This window comes from Lepisosteus platostomus, chromosome 5, assembly GCF_059453375.1.
Source record: "Lepisosteus platostomus isolate fLepPlt1 chromosome 5, fLepPlt1.hap1, whole genome shotgun sequence".
Classification (NCBI taxonomy): domain Eukaryota; kingdom Metazoa; phylum Chordata; class Actinopteri; order Semionotiformes; family Lepisosteidae; genus Lepisosteus; species Lepisosteus platostomus.
In genome coordinates, this window is record NC_142615.1 from 53,713,761 (window position 1) to 53,727,819 (window position 14,059).

At 40.7% G+C, this 14,059-nt stretch overlaps 1 long non-coding RNA gene and 1 other non-coding gene across 2 annotated transcripts in view; both read right to left on the reverse strand.

Moving 5' to 3' along the window:
* LOC148669316 (uncharacterized) overlaps positions 1–14,059 on the reverse strand; it is a 209,257-nt gene that overhangs the window by 24,816 nt on the left and 170,382 nt on the right. The gene's annotated exons all lie outside the window — the stretch shown is intronic.
* Positions 6,890–6,971, reverse strand: trnal-aag (transfer RNA leucine (anticodon AAG)). The gene has a single exon. It is a non-coding gene; the product is annotated as a tRNA-Leu (tRNA).

Here is a 14,059-nt window from a genome sequence, read left to right on the forward strand (position 1 = left end):
GCTCCATCAGAAATACTTTGTCCAAGTTTAGAAGAAATTGTGTGATTCTCTGCATGCGTTCACAACGCCTACCTCAACAACAACACCATTCAATGGGAAATTGATTCTGCTTCTTGCTGTGTTTCCTGTGGTTGCGGTAGTTATAAAGTTGAACGCTCTTCCACCTTCTGCTATAGTATTCACTGGGTCGGCTTCATCAATTGGCTCACAAAGGTCAACTGTGATTCGGCTCCGGAAAAAATCAGCAGCAGTGTCGTTATTTTGTCAGTGGGTATGGCTGTCTTTTAAAACATGAAAAACACGCGTTTGTGGATTTCTCCAAATAGCAACGGCAAGTTTTAAACCTGCGATAAACATTCTTCCAGTTGAATAGTTTTCCTTCAAGGAAAAGGCAGCACAACAGGGAGAGTCAATATTTAAAGACTTCAGCATCTGTATTGGATTGCTTGTATGCGGACATCGCTCAGAATCCCTAATATTATTCTCCCGAATTCAGTTGTGCAGTGCTTTAGTGGTTTCAGAGTTTCTTTTATCGACACTGCTGTAGTAGAGAAGTGACATAATCACAAACGCAACCATTTGTGCTGGCTGTTTCACTATTAAGCTTTTTTAACTATCACATGATTTTAACTAATTTAACGTCATCTTCAGGAAGGCAAGAGAGCGCTGCGCACTGAGCTGAAAGCTGTGTGAGCTCCTAACTGGGTGTCCTGTGCTGTTACATGCGCTCTCATGTAGATTATCTACCTGCAGCCCAGTGACAATAACACCTTGAACTTGTTTCGCATTTGAAAGAAAATGCTAAAGAGCCTGAAAAGATTGAACATTTAAAATATCCATGGCACAAATTGAAAAATTGAAGGACAATACATCAACTGTTTTGGGCGTTCACAAAAGCCTCAGAAACACAGCTACCCAAACAGGTACTTAAAACCTGGACCTCCATATTGAAAGTCTGATGCTTTACCGACTAAGATAAAGACACGACCTGCTAAGCGCTCTTCATAGTTCATAGTTTCTAAAATATTTTTCTTACTTTCTTACTATTGATAGACGATGTATTTAATTTGATAAAAATAACGATTACAAACATTTTAAAATAAGCTGTTTATATGCATGCTCTAATGAAGAAAAAGTTAAGTGTCTTGTGATGTATGTGCACATTTCTCAAAAATTAAAAGACATCATCTGAACTGATTTTTTCTACTTTAAATGCTTTCCTACTCTTGAAATATTTCAGTTAAAACTTTTATTTTGAAGTACTTTCCATTGATATTAACACTAGTCCTGATGAATGATCGCTGGGATTTAGAACCAGGACCTCCTGTTAACTAGACAGGTGCTTTAACTTACTAAGCCACGGCACCAGCAGAAGGCTCCTCTTTTACAGCCATTTGGACACACCGCTCTGAGACATCTGCGTTCAGTAAGTGCTGAGTCTGCTGGCTGAGCAAGTTGCCTCCTTTACACACAATAGCAGACCCGACACTAAGAGAAACAAAGAGAAATGGCTTTTATTGGGCACTTTTCATGTCCAATGTGCTTGACATATCCTAAGGGCGACAGAGTTCTTTTACGACACTACCTTTTCTTTTTTTCTTCTTTCTGTTCTCTTTGATAAAAAAGAGATCACGTAAGGGAAAAACGTCTTTTTTTTCATGGAGAAAACGTGCACCAGTGTTTAGAAGAAGTGATTAAACATGATACGTGACCCAATACAACTACAAGAGAGAAGTAGAGTGAAAGATTTGATCATTTCACGGCGTTGTCTTTTCTTTTAATTCTAAATCAATCAGAATTTCAGAGCGACACATAAACCCTTTGTCTGTTTTAAAGAGATGATATTTTAAAACTGATAAGAATTTAGAAAACACATGTTTCTCACTTAGAATTTCATTTTAGATGGGGTGATGTATTAAGCCTGTTAAACAAAAGTGGTGTGAAACTTCTTAACTTCCATTCTCGGATGAAACTCTCTTTAAAGTCAGACGTGATGTTTCCCAGATGTGCAGAGTGACTTTATTGTTTTCAAGAGTATTCACTGCATGAGCTCCTCACCGCATGTCCTGCACTGCTCTGTTATTTCATTAAGATTATCTATGTGGTGTACAGATAGAACTCAACTGCATGGTGAGAATTCCAGGTTCAGCACCAGCAGAACCTGAAAGATTATTGCCTGACCTCGACATGATTTGAACACAAAACCTTCTGATTGGGAGTCAGACGTGGTACCGTTGCACCACAAGGTCACAAACTGCACTCCTTTTAATTCCCCAAAGAAGAAAAATCTTGCATCCCTAAAAAGATTTTTTTTAATGTATATTCTCTCCTGTGAATAGTGCCGCTCTTCCGAAGAGAGTCCTTTCTTCCCAGACCACAGACTATACTTCCTGCACAGCACTCACACAGAGAGTAGATACACCATCTCCACTAATGTCCTCATGAAATTCACATCTTTACCTCTTCCAGGAGGAGCACAATTAACAGAGAATCATCTCTCCATTAAGCAAATAACACAAAACACTGTTTACCTGTCAAGACAGAAAACCAAGCTGCTCCAGGTGAGACTTAAACTCACAACCTCGGCATGACTCCATTGATTATGTCAGTTTACATGGCATGAACCAAGAAGTTAAGGTGGTGTTTTTGATAACAGATCCAGGGACACTGTTTGTTCTTCTTTTCAACTTGATGAAAATAGATGGAAATTCACCAAGTTTATCATTTTCAATGTTTGGTGTATGGATGTATGGAGGACATCGGAGGTAAGTGATACTGATCAGGTTCTGCTGCTGCTGCTGTCGAACCCGCAACCTGCAGCCCTCGCCATACTGTCCAAGGCTGCGGACCTTATATGTCCATCCCTTCTCGTCAAAACTTGTGTTTTCACAGGGTTCCCTTCAGAAATCACAGAATGGAATGAAATAAACCTGCAAATCTCAGCCACTCTTGGTTCTTTTCCTTGAATCTCCAGAAATTCATCGAGTGTATCAATTTCACTGAGACCGAGAAGTGTAAAGGTCTACTTGAGTCTTTGTGGCTCAGCTGTTAACTGAAGGGGTGGTGGTTTGAGCCCTCCCAGGGTCTCTGTAAGCCTTTTAATGAACACACCCTTCTCACTTCATTTCCCCAAGACCGGTCCTGTACCACAATCAAATACAGAGTCCACGGGGGGCAATAGGTTAGCAAATATTGCTCACTGTGTATATAATGAAGAAGCAGAGGTAAATTTCTCATCTGAATGTGGCAGAGCCTAACGCAGCTCATAACAACAGCTGGGGTTTGATCCCTGCACGGGCTATTAGTTGAAAGGCCATTATAAATTATGTATAAGAGATTTATCCAGCTGGCTTTTATGTTTCACAATAAATTGAGATCTTGAAACCAAAATCATTAGAAATATGGAAAACAACCATGGTACATCGAGAAGGAAAGCTGTTTTACACTGACGTTACTCCTTTCATTTTAATCCACATTGTGAGGACAACTGCGCCCTATCAAGGGAAAATGTTGCACAAAAGTTGGAAAGCACACTCTGAATCCATCCATATATTTGCTTTCTGCGATCCGTTCAAGGCAGCTTGGCGCCTCACAAGCAAAGCAGTTCAGGGAAGAAACGTAGTTTCGTGAACTACTGGTGCATTCAGCACACCATTTGTTTTCACTTGTCAGGATGTCTGAGTGGTCCTGACCAGGTCTAGTGCAAGTGTTCACATTACTCCTATCCTGGAGTCCTTGCACTGGCTACCGGTCAAATTCCGTGTAGACTTTAAAATCCTCATGCTCACCTATAAGGCTCTGTATGGCTGGGCACCTCAGTACCTGTCTGAGCTTTTATCACCCTACTCCCCACCTCACAACCTTCGCTCTTCTAATTCTGTTCTCCTTACTGTCCCCCAACCACGTCTACATTGTATGGGTGACAGGGTCTTCTCCTGTTATGTCCCCAAGCTCTGGAACTCTCTCCCCAAGGATATCAGTGAGTCACCTTCTCTAAACTCCTTCAAATCCAGACTCAAAACCCTCTTCTTCAGAAAAGCTTTTACTTAACTGGTTCCATTCTTCACCCCTCTCCTTTTCTTAGTACCACCTTCCACTGTTTCCTCTATATATTCTAATTGTGTTTTATCTTGTGTATTCTTCTTATTTATTGTTGTTGTCATCCTGTAAAGCGCTTTGAGAAGCCACCTTTAAAGGCGCTATATAAAATAAAGTTATTTATTATTATTATTATTATTATTATATAACAAGCTCAACCCCTGCCAACGATTCGGTGTGAAGAAGCAGAACATTCAAGTTTCACAGACAGAAGCAGCACGCAAGCACAACCAACATTAAATGGAGGGAATTAAAACTGAGTTTCTCGAGAGACTGTGAAAAAGCAATTAATTCCCTTTCATTTGAAGTCAGTTGAAAACAACAAAACTACATACAATACAAACAAGAGCACATATACCATATCAATAACATCGGCAGGGGCACATGCTATAATATAATTACACTCTATGAAAAAGGATTACACAAGGTAAATAAAGATAAGGTTCGCACAGCTTGTTCTTTTCGAAAGAGTCCGTAAATACCCCTTTACGTCTATTTTGAACTGTTCAAATGTAGGACTCTTCCCAGACCATTTCACTTTATCTCAAATTCCTAAACGAGAATGCATCTCCTGTTTTAGAACTATTTTGGGAGGTGTGGCTTATACAACGCACCCACAGTATTCTAATCGTGGACTGCAGATCTGTGAATTCAAGGGATCCAGCAATCGTACTGGATTTCACTGGGATTCTGAAATGTCTCTTGCAAAAGTATTCGGGTTTGCTTGAACCTTTGATAAAAAAAGTGATCTGATCTGAAACTACCCAGCTTACAATCTCTGAGGTAGTTGTCACTAAACTCGGACGTGATGTGGCACACATGTGCCGTGTGCCTTTACTTTTGTAAAAAACTGGTATCGGGAAAAGTTTCTTAATATTTCTTTTGATAAGCATGCAAGAAAATGTGATCATTACCTATGGAATTTCCCGCCAGCGTGGAGCTTGAATTCACAACCTTGAGATTCAGTGTTCAAGAGTCACAGAAGAGGTCGGCCTGGTCTTCAGTTTGCCAACGATAAGCTCCGGCAGTGCTCCTCTGTAAAGCAGATTGTTCGGATCGGTTATGTGGGACGGCACTTCGATACTAAGATCGTTTGCAGCACACGCATGGTTTCCCCCCTTCACGCAAAAAACATAGACGAAGGAAGTTCTCTTGTCTTGGGCTGCTGACTTCCGGATTTAAAGCGCTCTGGGTGCCAGCTAAGTCTCTAACAAGCACACTATAAAGACAGGAATTACACTTTGCTCACGTCACGCATGGAATGGCGAGGCTACTTGTTCCAATATTATCTAGTCACACCTCATATGGTGCCGATTCCTGGTTTTCATTTAAGAAAGAGCACTGCAAACACCGTAAACAGTGCAAAACGTGTGATGAAAGAAGTCTTTTCCCCCCTTTGTCTAAAGCAGAACACAGCGGAGTCATGCCGAGGGTTGTGAGATCAAGATTTCAGTGGAGCACTGTCGTCTACATCTTTAGCTACATGAGTTGGACATCCTCTTGTACACGGAAAGCAGATTGAGATCCTCTGACATGAAAAGTGCCAGATAAAAGACATTTCTCATCCTTTCTCTTAGTGGTGGAGCTATCGTATGTAAATGAGGCAACTTGCAAGGTGAGCAAGCTCAGTGCACACCGAACGCAGATGTCTCAGAGCAGTTGAGACGTGTCCAAGTGGCTGTCAAAGGACAACACTTTGCCGGCGCCGTGGCTTAGTTGGCTAAAGCGCCTGTCTAGTAAACAGGAGATCCTGGGTCCAATACCCAGTGGTGCCTTTCTTCCTGTCTTACTGTATAGAATTTATCCTTACAGGCAACTCCCATGCCTTTTAATTCAGGTGAATGCAAGTGTTCGTTTCCTTTCTGGAACAACTTGTTTTGAAAGAAATCTATACAGCTTGCGAAAGATGAAACACAAATCTTGCTTATCAGTGAAGAAGAGGTACTCCCAGCAGGCCAGCTAATACCAGCAAAGTTTTTTTTTCACCCTAACCCAGAGAATGGAGAAAAGCGAGGCGCCTGTGGCTCTGCAGTGTAATCAGTTCGCGAGTTCGGCGGTTAGCTGAAAGAGTGGTAAATGGAGCTCGCCCCAGCCCGTCCTTATTCTTTTAAAGAGGATAAAAAATTAACTTCACCGCCATTACTACCAGCTTTAAAAGACTGCCATGGTCACGGAAAAAAACGCACTACAGATGACTTTTCTGGAACCGAAGCAGAGATTCCTTTTCGAACCAACTGATAAAGCTCAGCCAGTGAATACAGAATTTAACAGAATGTGAAAGCACGATCAACTTTGTAACTGCAACCACAGGAAAAACAGCAAGAAGCAGACTCCATTCCCCATTTAAATCTGTCGTACGAGGCATGCTTTTTGAACGCATGAAGTAAATCCCACGATCGCTTTTGAACTTGGACAAATCACTTCCAAAGGAGCGCTATGCGCAAAGATTTAACAAGCTCAACCCCCGCCGACGATTTGGTGTGAAGAAGCAGAACATTCAAGTTTCACAGACAGAAGCAGCGCGCCAGCACAGCCAACATTAAAACGGAGGGCACACTACGATTTGCATTGACACAAAAGTGATCTGGGCAGACGTCGTTCCCTGCATAACGCAAAAAGTGGCAAACCGCTTTTGGGTTGAGAGGACGCAAGAAGGTTTTTGTTTTGTGCCTTGATGTCAAGCTGAGAAAGTATCTTTAAACACTTTGCTTAGTTTCTCGAGAGACTGCCAAAAAGCAGTTCCCTCCCTCTCGTCTGAAGTCAGCTGAAAGGGGGTCTCGACAGAAGCACCTGGCAGGGATGGGATTTGAACCCACACCCCCGAAGAGACTGGAGCCTTAATCCAGTGCCTTAGACCGCTCGGCCACACTACCCGCTGTGCAGTGTCTCTTTGTCTCATTACTTGCCTGGAGGAAGCCGGGTGGGTTTTGCTCTTGTCGCCCGACTTAGTGGCGTTATGACCGTGGAACCGACTGCACCAGCTTTTTCTGAGATGCTTCCCCTCTCATGGCGAGATCTCGACTTCTTTAACACCTCTGTATAAAGATCTTCTGTGGAGCAGGATTCAGACCTCTGCGTACAGCACCCTTGATGTCATTTTATTTTTACAGCAGCCGCATCCGGAAAGTTGTGTCTTTTACGTTTTATTTGAACAACAAAACTACATACAATACAAACAAGAGCACATATAACGTATCAAGAAAATCGTCAGGGGCACATGCTATAATACAATTACACTTTATGAAAAATGATTACACAAGGTAAATAAAGATAAGGTCCGCACAGCTTGTTCTTACATTTCGAAAGAGTCCGTAAATACCCCTTTACGTCTATTTTGAACTGTTCAAACGTAGGACTCTTCCCAGACCATTTCACTTTATACCACCTTCCTAAACGAGGATGCATCTCCTGTTTTAGAACTGTTTTAGAACTGTTTTGGGTGGTATAGCTTATACAACACAGCTTATACAACACAGCTACAGTATTCTTATCGTGGACTGCAGATCTGTGCTATAGTTCAGTCGAATTCGAGGGATCCAGCAATCGTACTGGATTTGACTGGGATTCTGAAATGTCTCTTCCAAAGGTATTCGGGTTTGCTTGAACCTTTAAAAAAAGTGATTTGAAACTACCCAGTTTACAATCTCTGAGGTAGTTGTCACTAAACTCGGACGTGATGTGCCACACATGTGCCATGTGCCTTTACTTTTGTAAAAAACTGGTATCGGGAAAATTAAAGTCGAAACCCAAAACAGTAACATATTTAAGAGTAAATGCCTCCTAATAGCTAGCAAGCGCTCCTAGTTAGTAAAGTTGTTTGTGTCCCTGCCTGTCACGCGGGAAACCGGGGTTTGATTACCGACGGGGAGACAGCTAGTTTTTTTACGATCAGATTCCAATCTTTAATGCTGTGTGTGAGAGTTTACGTAACTTTCCTTTTCTCACATTTTCTGACGACTATTCCGAAGGAGCGCCCTGTCAACTCCTAATACTTTTCAAAAATCTGCCTGCATGTTTGATTATTCATGTTTTATTTAGAAAAAGTTCAATATTGATCATAACTAAAGAAAATTATTATCAGAAACAAAATGTTGAAGATGCAACTCGATCTTGAATCAGAGCTGGGTGACATGGGCTCCTGTTCTGATATGGTTGTAAGAGAAACAGGAGGAATCTCTTCTCTCCTATGGAGCATGAGCTGAACCAGGAATGAGACATGTCATATATCAACGCATGACCTACATCGTAAAACTAAAACTAAATTAAAAACTAACATTAAGTTGTCAGAGACATTCATTTATATACAAACAAGTGACAGACAAAGCAATAATTCTACATTAATTTGTCCTGCACTGATCAGACTAATTGAAATGGTCTGATTCAGAGCCTGTGCAGCTCGTGCTAATACAACAACGCCAGTATTGAACCCTCAGCACCATACTGACTACTGAGCACAAGTTCAGCTGCTCTCCAGCTTTGTTACGCACGTTTTTTTTATTGCAAATGGAGCTGATCTCCAGACAGTACAGTGTTAATTAGTCAGCAGCCTCTACTAGTAATACATCGCCCCTGTCCAAAATCTCTAGGTAAAAAAAACACATTTTATACATTTGTCTGTTTAAAGATATAATCTCTTTAAAAAAGACAAAGGGTTTGTGTGTCAATTGTTTCGATTAATTTCGAATGCAAAGAAAAGTAGTTTTCTTCCAAGAAATCACACATTTGTCGCATCCTCCATACTATACTTCTCTCTTGTAGTAGTAAAGCATTTTGATTTAAACTGAACAATATATTAAATTTTTCATCTATACACTTACGTTTAACATAGGCAGCCTTGAACGGATTGTGGAAATCAAATATACAGATGGATTCAGAGTGTGCTTTCCAACTTTTGTGTAACATTTTCCTTTGATAGGGCGGAGTTGTTTTTAAAATCTGGATTAAATAAAAAGGAGTGACGTCAGTGTAAAACAGCTTTCCTTCATGGGGAACAACGGTTGTGTTCCATATTTCTAATTATTTTGGTTTCAAGATAGCAATTTAGTATGAAACATAAAAGCCAGCTGGATAAATCTGTTACACGTCATTTACAATGGTCTTTCAACTAACAGCCCGTGCAGGGATCAAACCCCAGCTGTTGGTACGAGTTGCGTAAGGCTCTGCAACATGCAGATGAGAAACTAACCTCCGCTTCTTCATTATATACACAGTGAGCTATATATGCGGGCTTACTGCCCCCTACGGGCTCTGTATTTGATTGCGGTTCAAGACCGGCCATGGAGAAATGAAGTGAGGAGGGTGTGTTCATTAAAAGGCTCATAGCGTCCCTGGGAGGTCTCAAACCACCACCCTTTTGGTTAACAACCAAACCACAAAGACTCACGTACAGCTTAACACTTCTCGGTCTCAGTGAAAGTGATACACTCGGTAAAATTTCTGGAGAATCATTTGTCAATTTCCCTACGGGATTAATAAAGTATTATCTATCTATCTTAAAGGAAAATCGCCAACAGTGGCCGATATCTATTGGAGTTTTTTTCATTCTATACTGCAATTTCTGAAAGGTACCCTGTGAAAATACGAATTTTGACGAGAAGGGATGGACATATAAGGTCAGCAGGCTTGGGGAATTGGACCTTATGGTGAAGGCTGCGGGCTCAGCATCAGCAGAACCTGATCAGTATCGGTTGACTCTGATATACTTTGACAACTTAATTCTGGATTTAGAGACATTTACCTTAGTGTCGGTATACTAAGATGTTTTGGTAACGAGGAAGGAGGGACAAAGCAAATTGGCAGAATGTGTGCTATTTTGTTGACTACAAGTCCTCACATGCCAGAGGGTCAATATAAAAAAAACGTAACAGTATAATCTCTTGTACTTCACAATTTAATAGTGTCTGTTACATTGTGTCTCACACCTCAGTGTCAGAATTGTGAGACGAGTTTGTAATCAGGAGGGTGGGCCATAGCAATTCAGCAGAAATTGCATTCACCTTTTCCCAATGCATTCTCACATGCCATTTTCTCACATGCCATGCTCAGAGGGTCGTATTTAAAAAACGGTACAGTACAATGTCCTGAAGTTCAGGATTTTGATAGTCTTTTCCATTGTCTCTCACACATCTGTGTCAGAATTTTTAGGCATTTTTATAACCAGGAGGTAGGTTCGATCACCCTCTGCTCATCCTCAGTTAATCATATAGTCTCATATACCATGTTCTAAATCTTCCATTTAAAACTGCTATATTAAAATTTCTTGTAAAATGCAAGAGTTTGAGACTTTTTATGATCAGAAGGCAAGGTCGTGGAAAATATGCAGAAAGTGAATTTACGTTTTGCCTTTGTCTTATTTACTCGTGGTATAACATGCCAGTTTGTTTTATTGTGAGTTGTGTTTCTGAAATGTGTTTCATACAAAAATGCAATTTGGACAGTCTCTACTTACATATTCCCCTTTACCGAGGAAATGTACAGTAATACATCGGGATAAGTATTTTTAAAAATGACTGTAGAGAGCCATCTACAGGCGAAAGACGACATAACATCACAGCAGCAGCATTTAAGATGGAACGAAAAACGCAAAGCACCAGCTGGCGAATAAGAAGCCAACTTCAGCCTCGTTAATGCAATAGCATTAGGTGAGGTGGAAAAATATTTCTTGCTCTGAATCTTAACATTTTTATAGGAGGTGTTCTAGGACTTCTTGCCTCAGAAAAAAAAAAAACTGCCAGTACATCAGTTATTTCTACTCCATCAATAGCAGCAGTGTTATCAGTACTGAGCCCTAAATGTAGGTCCTATCATCATATAAAAAGTCGAAAGTATCGACTGCATTCAACTGATAAAATGTATCTTCTATGAGAGTTATATCTTTATCCAAAATACATCGGAAACAAATTTGCACGTTCTTTGGGGGGGATCCTGAAGATTGAGACTCAAAACTTTTTTTTTCCTTCTTTCCAGGAGGAAGGATTATTCAGATGCAAACATTGTCCCAAAACTAATGTACTCTCCATTGATATTCAAATCCTCAAATTTTTCATCTGAACGTCGATATTGAAATATGATATCGTACAAATTGTGGTTTTCTTTTTAAAGCAAATTTTATGCTTTAAATTAAATAAATTGTATTTATTATGAATGTGCCGGAAATTTTTCAGTACTTTAGAGGGTTCTGCCATTTTATATGTTATGCTGTTCCTGTCTGATTTATCAAATGTGTCATTTAAATCTACAGTCATTTCTATAACAGTCTGAAGGCCTTGCAGTAAAGATTGCAATTCATCCAAAAATGCCAAGCTTCCCACTGGTGATACATACAAGGAAATGAATGTATATTTTCCCCCCAAATCAACAAATTTAAAATCAAATACCTCCCTCATCTGCAGGTGGAGAGAATAATGTCAGAATAAATACAGGTTTAAAAGTCAGGAGCATTGATAGTCCTATTTTAAAATGACACTAAAATGCTCACAATATATTAAAAAGCTCTGTAAAATGCAAAAATAATAAAAGAAATATTAAAACAAGGTAAAAAGAAATAATACACAGTTATAAAGCTCAGGAATTATCAATGTGAAGTTACAATGGGTTGATTGTGTTTCATATGATTTAAAAAATAAAATGTTTGCAAAAAATCCACTTACAATATGCTAAAAATGGCAAGAATACTTAAAACAGGAGTGTAATTTTTTTAAAAAAATAATTAAAACAAGTTAAAAATAAATACTTAATGGGTTTAACATTCAGGAATGTGATTGGTCAGATCCTTACGATGAGTGTTGCTGGTGTTTGGTGTGATTTACCGAAATGAAAAAAATATTCAATTTAAAAACGGCAAGAGCTCGTATGAAAAAAAAGTTCGTAAGTATCTTTGTTGTAACAGCTGCGCCAGAACTAGTGTATTCATATACTGTACATCAGAAAAGTACCTGAACTTGACTGGTTTATATTCAGTTATATGCATTGGGAACAAAAGGGAGACTTACATGGATTTTATGAGGTTTTAGGAATCAGAAAATGTATTTTTACACGTTTATGCCTACGAGCAGAAATAACTTCCTGCTTTCAGCGCTTTTATTGTTTCTGCTTGTAACCTCGAACAGAGAAACCCAGTACTGACTCACAGAAACACCCGGGAGTTTCTGTGTTTCTGGGATTTAAGAGGGATGTACAGATGCAGCCATTCAAAGTGCGCGGTACAGACACGTACCGGAGGTAATTGGCTACAGCGTCGCGCATCGTGACGCAGGATGATGCGGGGTACCGAGGTACATGATTGGTTGACCGACAGGGGCACTCGTGGTCCGTTGGTCTGTCGTAAAAAGACTTACAGTACAGTAAATGTCTTTACTGTGCCAGTTGTAGATATTGAATTTTACCACTGAAGGGAAATCTTAGTAGCTGAGCATAAAAAGAATAGGAGCATACTGTAACGCGATTAAACGATATTAATTTTGGAACATAAACATAGAGTATATGGCTGGTCTTGGTACTTTAAAGAAAAAATACACACCAGTATTCCATTTCTCCCTAAACATTTTAAGCATCGAAGTCTTTAACTAACGTGATACCGGAGTCAACAAGCATACTTTTAGAATTTGATTAAAAGGGAATATAATATGGAATCGCGTATCTAAAGAAATTAATAAAGATTTATATTAATGTACCGTAACACAAGAATAGTACACGCTGTACATTGTCTGTCGATAATGTTGAGAGGGTTGAGAATCTCCGATTCACCATGCTACTACTGGTTTCCCGGAGATTGCAAGGCAAGGCACTTTTGCCTCTGGACCCATTGAAATTTACAGACGTGGTCCACTCCCAGTAAATTTCAAAAGTCACAAGATTTCGAAACACGAGGGCGGCATAGCGGTCGGCTCTTGCATTCCCGTCTATGCCGATGCACTGCAAGTACAACCCCCCCTCATCTCCTGGGTGATGGGTAGCAGTTGGACATCTGGGAGAATTATTCGTCCCACTGGCGTCTGTGAATTCCGCTGTGCTTCCTGGGGGGAGATAGACGGCGGGGACAGCATCAACAGATTCCTGCGCGGTGGTGAACCGGGATGGAGTGTCTGAGGCGGTGTGTGCTCTGCGGGGGGCAGAGCTTCCGCCAGGCATTGCAACCTGTGCAGCGGGGAGAGGCACTTTTCGGGAGACAGCTGCTCAACTGTTTGACTGCTGGAACATACTGTCTCCTTCCTCTGCATTTTCAGGAGTGTCTCTAGCCTCCCAATCCTCCCCAGTAATGCATCGTACTGCTCCCGCTGCTGCCGAAATGTCTCCACACAGGTGCTGCTTCTACAGGTTGGCACCCTGGCCAGTGGCCGAGAGCAGAGACCCACGGCCTGTGGCAAAATAACATAATTCATGTAAGAAATAAAGTCACACAGTAGTATTCATCAGTCGCGGAACAGAAGTCAAAATAAACTTTTCTTTTTTTCCGTCTTACCGCTTTCTTTTTTACTGTCCTGGTGGTAGATTTCGAAGATCGTTTCGCCCGTGCGGTGTTTTCTTGAAGAACAGGCTATGAAGAAATAATTATAATTGAATTTAAAATTCAAAACGGCAAAAATACCTTGTAATATGCGCTGTAATCGCATATTTCAGATGAAGTCTGCTGTATTTGCTTACCCTTCGCTCTTTGGAAGCTGGGGCGGCAGAAGCACCCCGTCTCTTCCCGTAAAAGGTCTTGGTCTCCATATTGTACTGTGGTTGCTGTAGTGCAGGTTTGCAGTTTTTTTTGTGATGGGAGCTCACCCAATCCCTTGGTGTATTTATGCTATATTCACATGTACGGCTAGAGTGTGTTCATTGTCTTCCAATGAAAGGCGGGTGCCTTTTGCCGAAGTCGGGAGACATTAGAGACTTGCCACACCCGGACTGTTAAACCAACGCATTAGCACGTCAAAGCCCATTGAGGACCCGGGCGCAATAGTTGTTTTGTCCCTTG